This window comes from Talpa occidentalis, unplaced genomic scaffold, assembly GCF_014898055.3.
Source record: "Talpa occidentalis isolate TD23 unplaced genomic scaffold, MPIMG_talOcc4v2.1 talOcc4.6, whole genome shotgun sequence".
In the NCBI taxonomy this organism is placed as follows: Eukaryota; Metazoa; Chordata; class Mammalia; order Eulipotyphla; family Talpidae; genus Talpa; species Talpa occidentalis.
The window spans coordinates 54190858-54202798 of NW_023604972.1; the positions used below are offsets into that span (position 1 = coordinate 54190858).

The following is an 11941-nucleotide window of genomic DNA, read 5'->3' on the forward strand; positions in this document are numbered from 1 at the left end:
ATAAATCTTTAAAAAAAAAAAAAAGAACCATTCCAAAAGGTTGTTATGACCAGGAAGAAGCCATGAAGTGGGCAGAAGTGGGGGGCTGTTGTGTTTTCTTCTGTCAGGTCAAGATCAAGTGGTGAGGTGGCTAGGTAGAAGAAATTGCAAACTGGTAGGATGAATTGCCCCAAGTCCTGTTCGATTAGGTGGACTACTACCTGGACTAACTAGTCCTGTCCAAACAGCTCAGCCCCCCACACTGATCATGGGGCACTATGACAGAGAAAAAGCATCAGATCCTGACTAATGCTTATCTCACCATTTCTGGAGTGAGAATGCTGAGAGCCCACATGCGGGGCTGGAATGTAATTAAATACCCAGGTATAGCCCAACCTGAACAAGCTATGATGCGGCTCTTGTCCCCATCTTGTAGACTTAAACCCTTTAAATATCTCTTCCTAACTCCCTTTGGTAAGCCAGGTTATATTCTCCCTTCCCAAAATGGCTCCCTCATGCAAGAGTCTCTCTAATAAAGTCTTCCCTGTCATGGTTATTATTACTAAATTTAAAAACTGAGCCCCCACTTCTTGCCCAACAGGCAAATTTGGGAGACTTGAATGGAGAAAGGGAGTGGATGGGGCAGCCCTGAGAACTGGTCCTTATGCTGATGATCTGGATCATGAGTCAGGTGACACCCAAGGTTAGACACCCTAACCAATCAATGAAGCCCAGGGTATAAATAGAGAGCCTCAGGACCTGCTTCTCTGTGCAGGTGACCCCTCCATTCCAACCCACTGCTTTTCTCATCAGCATATTTAAAGAAATCCCCTTTTTATAATAAAGTAAAAGTCAAAATCAACAAGCAACTATAAGCCAGAGACACACTACAAGGGGGTGAGGGGAAGAGGGATTAGGATCAAAATAAGGGGGCTGGGAATTGTATGGGGCATATAACCAAGATGAAAATGCATACATTGTGCAAAAATGAAAAATGATGTAAAAAATATATAAAATTAAATTTAAAAAAAAATTCTAACCCTTAGGCCTCCCCTGGTGGCGCAGGCGTTTGATTGCCAGACTGTGAAGCTGTCCGCAGCCTCTGCAGCGCAGGTTCGATCCCGGCCGGCCAGCGAGGGTCCCACATAGCACAGCAGACCTCTCCTGTCTCGCCTGCTGCTCCCCTCAGCAGTGTGTTTTGTCAGTCTGCCTGTTTTGCTCCCCACTCACTCTGTCTCTGGTGAATCCTCTCACCGTCTCGCGCATCTGGCCTGAACCCCTGTTCTTGTGTGCATGAATAAATAAAATCTTTTTAAAAAAAAAGATTTCTAACCCTTACAAAAAGGGGGGGGGGATTTTAAAATTATAAATAAATAAATAAACAAACAAACAAATAAATAAATCCCCTTTTTCCTGTTCTCCACTTTTTTACCCTGGAGCTTCTGGTGTATACCCTGATTCTTCCTCGCAACATTCCCTTGCAACTGCAATTAGTAGTCTCTGGTGAATCTTTCCTTAAAGGGCAAAAGACTCATTCTTTTGGGCTGGGGACTCTGTAACAGTGGTGTCAACACTGGAAGAACTTCCTCCAGAGTCGTAGTATATGTGGATCTTTTCTGCACAAGTGGAAAGGATTCAAATTCATAACTAAAGAGCAAAAATTTGGAGTTCAGGACCTTCCTGGTGGTGCAAGGGGTTAAGTTGCAGCACTATGAAGCTATCTGCAACCTCTGCAGCGCAGTATGAGTTCAGTCCCTGCTGGCCAGGAAGCTACCAGATGGCACAGCAGACCTCTCATGTCTTGCCTGCTGCTCCCCTCAGCAGTGTGTTTCAGTCAATTAGTCTGTTCTGTTCCCCACACTGTCTCTGGTCATTCCTCTCCCCTTTGCATCTCTGGCCTACACCCCAGCTCTTGTATGCATAAATAAATCTTTTTTAAAAATTTAGGGGTTCAGCAGAAATACTTGGTTATTTGCAACTATGAATTAGGAAACTTGGGAGTTAAGAAACTTAATAATGTCAGAGATGGAAAAGGAAAGTATCTTTTGGGAGCCTGCTGCCCTAAAGGGAGCAGGAGTTTTTGGATAACACCTGTTTACTCTGCATATGGAGTTCCAGGACATTAGAAGTTCTGCAGAACTTCTTCCCAGAATTGACTCCTGTTCTCTGAGGACGTACTGGCTTGTGTGCATATTCCCTATTAACTAGAAAAGCTTGTTTTCAGCAGTAACTTATTAATCTGTATAAGCAAAAACACAATTGTGTGCTATTTTCTTGTTCCTTGCTCATATCTTTAGTAAAAGCTTGGGCTGGGAGAGTGAAAGGCATTGTTGCTCTCAATGGCACTCTCCCCGGCCTCCTCCTACTGCAGATTCATTTAGATTCTGCGTCTACATTAATGGCTGAGAACTTCATCAGCTGTCCTGACTGCAGCAAGTATCCACAACTGGTACTAGTTAACAGAGATTTGACTTAAAGATGTCATTTCAGGTTACAGAACTGTTGAAAGAATTTATTCCAGTTCTTGAGAGACTTAGATTTGATGAAAATTTTTTGGTTCTAACAGAAATGGTTCAGAAGAGACTATAGCAGCTTCAAAGTGATGACTTTTCAGCAATGACTATGTCATGTCATAAAATAATTAGTCTGTAAACCAGCACATCTTACGCATCTGTGTACTCGTTTGATCTCAGCTGCAGTGGAGCTGTGGAAAGCCATGTATGATCGGCTGGGTTTTGCTGGTTTTGCCTCAGTGGCTTCTAATAAATCACTGGCAAATTAGTTTCTGGTGCCTTTAAACCTCTTTCATAGTTTGAATCACATAAAGGAAATGGCTGGTGTGGGGTCCGTCTCCCCAAGAGCCAGATAGACTTTTTCTCATTGGGCCCAGAGAAGACTTGTCACTTTGGTATGAGAGAGGTCAATCAAGGCTCTGTAGCCTCAGGACATCAATTACTATTATTTAAAGAATGTAGATTATTTTGGGTTGAGGGCAGTAAGGCCCTGAAGGTAAGGAGAAGCTTCTGGTTGCATTTTTTAAAAAGATTTATTTATTTATGCATATAAGAACTGGGGTACTGGTGTGAGGGGATTCATCAGAGACAGAATGGGGAACAGAACAGGTGGATTGACTGAAATACACTGCTGAGGGGAGCAGCAGGTGAGTCAGGAGAGGTCTGCTGTGCCATGGGGGTAGCTCCCTGGCCGGGGATTGAACTCGTGCTGCAGTGGCTGCAGATAACTTCATAGGTTGAGTCTTAACCCCTTATGCCACCAGCAAGGCCCCAGAAGCTTCTGTTTTTGCCCAAGTGTTCTTCCTTTCCTAGTTGAGAAAAGATCACATCCTGAGCTTCTGTCCTTTTCCTAGTGGAAGAAGCAGTCACTGCTTTCCTTTCTATTGCCTTGAGGAATGTAGTTTGGTGGTGTCACTCTGTTCTAGTTTACAGGTTTATCAGTAAATGTATTCTATTCAAGAATCTCATCTTTACTCTCAGGGTAAGAATGATGTTATCTCCTCCTTGTCCTGTGAAGTCTTCCCTTCTCTGTCCTTGATGGCTCAGGTCCTAAAATGCAGCATTTTTGTTCTGATCCATTATTCTGTAGAATTAATAACTATGTGCATGCATGTCATTAAATTCATTGTTTTTCCTTTGTTAACCCATCTGATGTTGTTTAGATACTAATCCAGACTGAGAAGAACCCAGAAAGGTGCCAGATGATTTATTTTGTGCCCTGGATCTGATACTGGTTTAAAACTACCTAATGCCTTGAAGCACTGTGTATCAGTAGTATGTATGACATTAAGTCCTTTCCATCAAAAATATTAGAAAAGGAATTAGGGATTTCAGCTTATCCAATTTCAGCATATCTAGAAGCTTAATTTTGGAGAGGCTAATGCTCCTGTAATGCCCTCAGGACCATCTCAATCTTAAAGTGAAACGGATTCATTTAAAAAAATGTTCATCAGTAGTCAAAGCTAAGAATAAGTACTCGCTAGTGTTTTGAACTGAGGGTGCCAAAATGCAAGGAAGTCATACGATGAGATTATTATTCATCAGTATTCGGTATTCATCTACAAAGTACTGTAGTCAGTGCCTTACTCCATCCCATGTAATTCAGAAATTAGGGACAGGAAATTATTTTTTTAATTTTTTTTAGATTTATTTATTTGTTTGTTTGTTTGTTTGTTTGTTTGTTTGTTTATACAAGCACTGGGTACAGTCAGAAACACGGGAGGGTGAGAGAATTCACCAGAGCCAGAGCGGAGAGCAGAGCAGGCAGACTGACAAGTACACTGCTGAAGGGAGCAGCTGGAGGCAGGAGAGGTCTGCGCGCCGTGTGGGACTCTCGCCCAGTAGCCGGGGATCAAACGGGCTCTGCAGAGGCTGCGGGCAGCTTTGCAACCCAGCGCTCAACCGCTGTGCCACCGGGGGAGGCCCAGGGACTGGAAATTATGGGATGACCCCAATGGTAGATATACTTTATGAGTCTTTTTTGAGATATGGTGAATGCAAAGGTACTATTTCATCTTATCCTTTTAAGTGTGTGCTTCTGCAACCTTAACGCACTAAATACTGTTAAGAAATGAGCTATTGATTATCACTTGAAACCATATTTGTCAACAACTTCTCTCTCTGGCAAGTACAGTTTTAAAATGAAAGACATTCACATGAAGGATGTTTCCAAAAACAAAGAAACAAATTGGGATTTTCTACCAAATGGAAAAATTTAAAGTGCAAGAACTGGAGAATCTCCACTTGATAGTGTGATTCGTTCCTAAGAAAGAGATATTAATAAGTCCCTGCAATCTGCTCACTCCTAAGGGTATTGATCAAGAAGTCTTCAAGCAACATACAGTAGGTATTCAAGAAAAAATGCCTTCTGGAAAGTCTAGAGAAAAAAATTCAGTGGAAAGGAAGTTTAAGATGTCCTTTACATACCTCTAAAGGAATATGATCTATCTTTTCTGTAAAAACAAAACAAAACAAGATCTCTTAAATCCTAGATATTTGTTTATCCACTAGCAAACAGATATTCTCTGTATCGCCCTGTGAACAAGGAACTTAGTTTAAATAGCAGAAGTTTTTTTTTTTTTTTAACCTTTTTATCCAAAGGGATTCTTCACATTATTCGGACAACAAATTGAGGATGAACAAATGAGTCAAGGTTCAGAAAAAGTCTCAAGGATTCCACTTTTCTTTTTTTTTTTTTTAATGGCTTTGGACACTTTTCTCCAGGTTTTTTTTTTTTTTTTTTTTAAGATTTATTTATTTATTTATACAAGCATTGGGGACAGTCAGAGGCCCAGGAAGGTGAGAGAATTCACCAGAGCCAGAGCAGGGAGCAGAGCAGGCAGAAGGACCGAAGTACACTGCTGAGGGGAGCAGCGGGCAGCAGGAGAGGTCTGTGCGCCATGCGGGACCCTCGTCCGGTGGCCTGGGAGCAGCCGGGGATCGAACCTGTGCTGTAGAAGCTGCGGGCAGCTTCGCAACCCAGCGCTCAACCGCTGTGCCACCGGGGAGGCTCAAGGATTCCACTTTTCAGAAACAAACCTCTCACTATCTATTTTCCATTCTTTTCCAAATTTCCAAAATTGGAGAAAAGTGAACAATTTTTCTTCAAAAACTGCGATAACCAATAGCAATAGTCTCATCATGAAGGGCTTACAGAAAATAGAGAGCAGGATTCCACTGATGAGAAAATTACTTTTCTTTCTGACATTGATCCTGAAGTTTTTTATGAATGACCAGAGGAGGTACAAAAAAGATTGCTGGCTGATTGAGAAGAGAACAGGATCAGATTTCCACAGTGTACATAAACAAGGGTGTTCAGGGAAAAGATCTAAAAAAGAAGGGGATGATGACCATTGTCCTCAGGTTAGCAGTTAAAACTCGAAATTAAACACTAGTAGATATTCAGTAATGCAGAAAACCAGATAAAATGTTTTAGATAAAGCAAGAAGTAAATTCTAGCACAAAGCATTCAATTATTGAAACAGAAGACATCCTGTAAAATATTATCTTCCTCTTATTTCTAAAACTATTTTATATTGCTTTTCAATTGAAAAAACTCTTGGTCAAAAAAGAACCCGTTCAAAAGGCTAAACGATAAATTAATTAAACTCAGACTATTTCCCTACCTGGTCCTTTAAAACTCCCCTGTGTCCTGACTGTTGGAGCAACTGTGCAGAAAAGTGGCTGAACTACGCCCCCTGATGGCAAAATACCACACAGTCGCCCGAAGTGTCTTGAATGCGTGTGAGCTCTTGAGCGAGGAGGCTGCGGGGAAGGGACCAGAACTGAAACTATTTTGGTAGCAAAGCAGATGCGCTGGCTCTTTTATCTTAGGAGCCACTGTGGAAGTCAGTCACTTCACTGGCCATGGTTAGGCCTTTGTCGCCTTCTGTACCTCCCCTTTGCCTCCCCAGCACACCCCAACCTCAGCAGCAGCAGGTCTCTGCTGCACACTGCTGTCTCCTAGAGCTGCAACTCCACCTTGTACCATCAGTTAATAACTGGATCTTCTCTCTCTTCCTCTACCTTGTTAATTCTCCCTTTCCCTCTACCCTATTGGTTGGAGTATTATTATTATTTTTTTTTTTCACTGTCCCAAAGGCCCTTTTGTTTGCATTTGTGGTAATGCATGGCTGGACTCGGAACTGGTAAGACAGGTTCTGACCTGGTGAGAGTTTTTAGACTTTTCACCCCATAACAAGAGTCTTGCCTGGGGACTACCTCCTTAGCTTTGGATCTCGATCATGATTCCCTTTCTTGAATCCCTTCTTGGTTAGGGACTGATTTTTTTTCTCTCCAGTCAACAACTGTATTTGCAGAACAAAACCCTGGGGTAGGTTAGTATTTGCCTTTTCCAAAAGGGAACTCCTTTTGATCTTCTTTGAAATGATGAGGATTGAAAACATTTAGCAGCCCAATAGGTACATACCAAGTGCTGGAGTCTACATTTCAGTAAAGGTGCTATAATGACAGAGTAGCTAAGATTGTGTCTACTACTTGATTCATTTTGTGAGAGTCTAACACCTACTAGCATTCACTACAATCCATCTTGCAAGGGCCTTAGCGATGAATGTAATGAGATTATGGTAAGGAATGCCAATCTGGCATTATGAACTCTTCCATAGTATGCAATCTTTGCAGTCCCATGAGATAATGCTTGAGTTTACTTGGACCTTGCTTTTGCAGTGCTTCATGCATAATTCAGGGAACAATAAGAGGGCTCTGCCTGCTTTTAAGTATATTTATTCCAGCTCTTCATTAAGGGTCAATGAAATAACCATAGGTTGGGTTCAGTATTACGAGTATTTTTTTAAAGACTTATTTATTTATGCATACAAGAGCTGGGGTACAGGCCAGAGGTGTGGGAGGTGAGAGTGTTGTAGAGCAACCCCGATACAAAACGGGGTGCCTGACTGTGGGTCCTCACCCGCGCGTTTAAAAGGACTTATCAATGCTCTACTGCAGGCACACGTGAAAGTGTTGTAGAGCAACCCCGATACAAAACGGGGTGCCTGACTGTGGGTCCTCACCCGCGCGCTTAAAAGGACTTATCAATGCTCTACTGCAGGCACACGTGAAAGGTTAATAAAAGGTTTATTTACAACGGAAAGGGAAATGAGGAAATGTACAGCTCTGGGAGAAAAGTGGGAGACAAAGTTTTAAATGCGTCCTACCCGATCCGCCGATCAGGAATCCCAAAATGGCGCTCTCAGTTGGCCGCCAGCCAGGAGCGGTGAAGCCAGGAGGCGAGCGATCGCGAGCCAGAGAGGGAGCAAGGCCCACGTGTTTGGTTTTTATATCCAACCTGGCTGCCCAACTCCACCCTCAGGTCCCAGCCACCCTCCCCTTGGTGGTGATGGGATTTGTCTTTCCCAATGTCCTGATGGCTTTAGTCTGGAGTGGGGGTGGAGTCCACAAAGTCTGTATGAGATTATCTCAGGACATCCTACTTTGGGCTGGTCAACCGCGGGTGTAACTTGGAAACCACGTTGGGCGCCAAACTGTTGTAGAGCAACCCCGATACAAAACGGGGTGCCTGACTGTGGGTCCTCACCCGCGCGCTTAAAAGGACTTATCAATGCTCTACTGCAGGCACACGTGAAAGGTTAATAAAAGGTTTATTTACAACGGAAAGGGAAATGAGGAAATGTACAGCTCTGGGAGAAAAGTGGGAGACAAAGTTTTAAATGCGTCCTACCCGATCCGCCGATCAGGAATCCCAAAATGGCGCTCTCAGTTGGCCGCCAGCCAGGAGCGGTGAAGCCAGGAGGCGAGCGATCGCGAGCCAGAGAGGGAGCAAGGCCCACGTGTTTGGTTTTTATATCCAACCTGGCTGCCCAACTCCACCCTCAGGTCCCAGCCACCCTCCCCTTGGTGGTGATGGGATTTGTCTTTCCCAATGTCCTGATGGCTTTAGTCTGGAGTGGGGGTGGAGTCCACAAAGTCTGTATGAAATTATCTCAAGACATCCTTTCCCCCTAACAAAAGGTTAATAAAAGGTTTATTTACAAGGGAAGGGGAAATGAAGAAATGTACAGCTCTGGGAGAAAAGTGGGAGACAAAGTTTTAAATGAGTCCTACCCAATCCGCTGATCAGGAATCCCAAAATGGCGCTCTCAGAGTTCGCCGCCAGCCAGGAGTGGTGAAGCCAGGAGGCGAGCGATCGCGAGCCAGAGAGAGAGCCCAAGGCCCACGTGTTTGGTTTTTTATATCCAACCTGGCTGCCCAACTCCACCCTCAGGTCCCAGCCACCCTCCCTTGGTGGTGATGGGATTTGTCTTTCCCAGAGTCTTGATGGCTTTAGTCTGGAGTGGGGGTGGGGTCCACAAAGCCTGTATGGGATTATCTCAGAACATCATTTCCCCCTAACACTGGCGGGGAGCCAAAATGGGGGATCCCCTCCAAAAGCCCACGTGTCTGGCTTTCTACCAAATCTGGCTGCTTAACCCTACCCTCAGGTCCCAGCCACCTTCCCTTTGGTGGTGATGGGATTTGGAGTTCCCAGTGACTTTTGGCTTTGGTCTGGAGTGGGGGTGGAGTCCACAAAGCCTGTATGGAATTAGCTTTAGGACATCCTTTTCCCCCTAACAATATGAGCCAATTTCTTAAAATTCATCCTCTGCCTATTTGTTTTTTTGATGTTTTACAGTTCAGTGTTTTTTGTACAAAACACTCCCTTCTTTAAAGTTTTTCTAAAGTTGGTGGAGGAGGAATCTTTATCGTTAGCCAAGGACTTCTGAATTCAGCCCTGGAGAATTTTTCCTTTAATTTCCACATATATTTTGCAAGTATCTTCCTGTCTCTATTGAATTTACTTGTGTACTACTTCATGAGTCATAATAGAGAAAGGTAGAATTTTACCACCAACTAGATGATACAATTAATGTTTATTATATCACATCTTTTAAGTTTCTTTATCTATCTTTACATTTCAAAAATCTGTGACACAGACTAGCAAATATTGTTGCTCAGTATTTAATGATAAAGTTAAATGTGTGAAGGTACAATAAATTGTAAAGCTTATATATCCAAGCAATAATTGAATGGGGATTCCTCAGAGTGACTAACAGTAATGTGTTTATTACCCTAAATAGAAAAGCATATGTAAATAGGAGGGCACTTGTGAATGTGTTATGTAAATAGAGGGTCCTTGTGAATGTGATGTCCCTATACAAAACTCCCTGGTGTGAGGGAGAGAAATAGGTGGGGTCCTGGACCTTCTAAATGAATCCTAGTCTCCTGCCTAGCTTTAACAATGGTTACTATTCTTCCCTTTAAAAGAAATTGGTAGACATTTATATGGGACTGATAAGGACTCAGGGGAAAAAGCCCACAATGTGTGGAGTTGCCTCACCCTGCTATTAGAACAGTGCCATATTCTCCAAATAGTTCTAACTCTTAAGCTCATTATCTGCAGCTTGATTTTTCCATGTGATAATGGAAAAGTCCACTATCACTTTTAACTTATCTCCTCTTTGGACTGTAATAACTTGCTTTGGATATTACATTTCCTTCAATCCTAATCACATAGATTAAATTTTCCACATATGTTGTCAATGAATCTTTCAATAGTTGGGTACCATAAAACTAGCAAAGATTTGACTGTTGAAATCTCTGTTGAATCTGACTGCAGAACTATCCATTAAAGAGAATGATACTTGAAAAAGCACAAAGATTTGAAAGAGGAGGCAGGGTCCCTTCAACAGGGAGAATTAAGCCATTTTTATTTATAATTTTTCCATTTATATTTACTAAATGGAATAGATCAAGTGGCTGACTAATGGATTAAAAGTCTTGCAAAATCCCTTTAGCAAGCTATAGTTAAATATGGAATAGACAACTATATTCAAGTGACTTATATGTATCAGAGAGTACATTCTTTAGGAGTGCTAGCATTTTTAGGAATGCTTATTTCTTGTGTGCATACCCATAACTAAGTGCCATTTTAGATCCTTACCAGTATTTTGTGTTGACTATTTCCCCTCCACTCTTCTTAATTTTAGGTGAAAGCAATCTGTCCCTTTTGGTAAATTCAGTCTGTGGAACCAAGCTTAGCCGAGGCTTCGCCATTTTGTATATCCTCCATCTTGATATTTTAGTTCTTGCAAACTGCATTCTGGAGATAGTTCCAACAATCACAACCCTCACCCTACTTGTTGACGTAAAATCAGGCCTTACCCAGCTGCCAATGAGAGTGGTCTTATCCATACATGAAGCTGCATTTCTACCCATCCATTCAGCCTAGGACTATAACCACATGCGCCAAAATGCACTCTAGCAGCCAATGGGTGACAATCAGCATGATTTGATTTTCCAGCCCGTCTGTAACCTTATAAAAAAAACCCTGCTTCCTTTGTGCGGGCCTCTAGATCTCTGCCACTGTGTCAGTGCATATCATGAGCCTGGACTAGAGCCCGTAACAAACTCCTTTGTGTTCTTGCATCCGCTGTCTGTGTGTCCTTGGGGGCTGCACCCGTCGACGCTGGGCACAACAAATCAACCCTTAAAAACAAACAAAATATTTCATTCGATATAAAAGATACCCTATCTAAACTGTTAATAAATGAAAAGTATATATATTTTAATAAGAGAAATGGAAGGTGGAAAGATAAGGATGGGAGCTCCTAATTATGGAGAAGTGTCCAGATAGTGCTTGTATTATTCTTTGAGGCACTGCTAGTATGCACAGTATTTTTTTTTTTTTTAAGACTTCTGTAATTTTTTTTTTTAAAGATTTATTTATTTATACAAGCACTGGGTACAGTCAGAAGCGCGGGAGGGTGAGAGGATTCACCAGAGCCAGAGCAGGGAGCAGAGCAGGCAGAAGGACCGAAGTACACTGCTGAGGGGAGCAGCGGGCGGCAGGAGAGGTCTGCGCGCCATGTGGGACCCTCCTCTGGTGGCCGGGGAGCAGCCGGGGATGGAACCGGCGCTGCAGAGGCTGCGGGCAGCTTGGCAACCCAGCGCTCAACCGCTGCGCCACCGGGGAGGCCCTGCACAGTATTTTTGATTAGATTTAACCCATGTTTCTGAGTTCTTTCTCTAGCCGTAAATGTTAATTACAGTTTATGGAAACATATGAAATCCAACAAAAGGAAAAAAATACTGTCTTAACATATGGAAACAAAATGTGTTTTGTTTTCAAATCAGCTCTTACATTAGCTAACTTTGTTTCTTTCGCATAAAAATTCTAACAGAATATCAACGAAAATCTTGGAAAATGCTTATTTTCAAGTGCAAAAGAACGTATTTTGGAAATCACTTTCATGTAACACATAGTAACATTTGTAGATTGTCCTTGAACAAATTTCTTTTCTTATAAACCTGGGCATCAAGAAGGCCTTCTATTTTTTTTTTTCAATACAGCTGGAGAACTTTTATTCTTGCAGATTTATACTAGGATGTTAACATTTACTAATCCATTGTTCACAATTGATTTATAAAAAAAA

General features: G+C 42.3%; 1 pseudogene; it reads left to right on the forward strand.

Moving 5' to 3' along the window:
- The first annotated feature begins 257 nt into the window (after nt 1-257).
- LOC119260353 (DNA polymerase iota-like) lies at nt 258-5867 on the forward strand (annotated as a pseudogene).
- The last annotated feature ends 6074 nt before the right edge of the window (nt 5868-11941 follow it).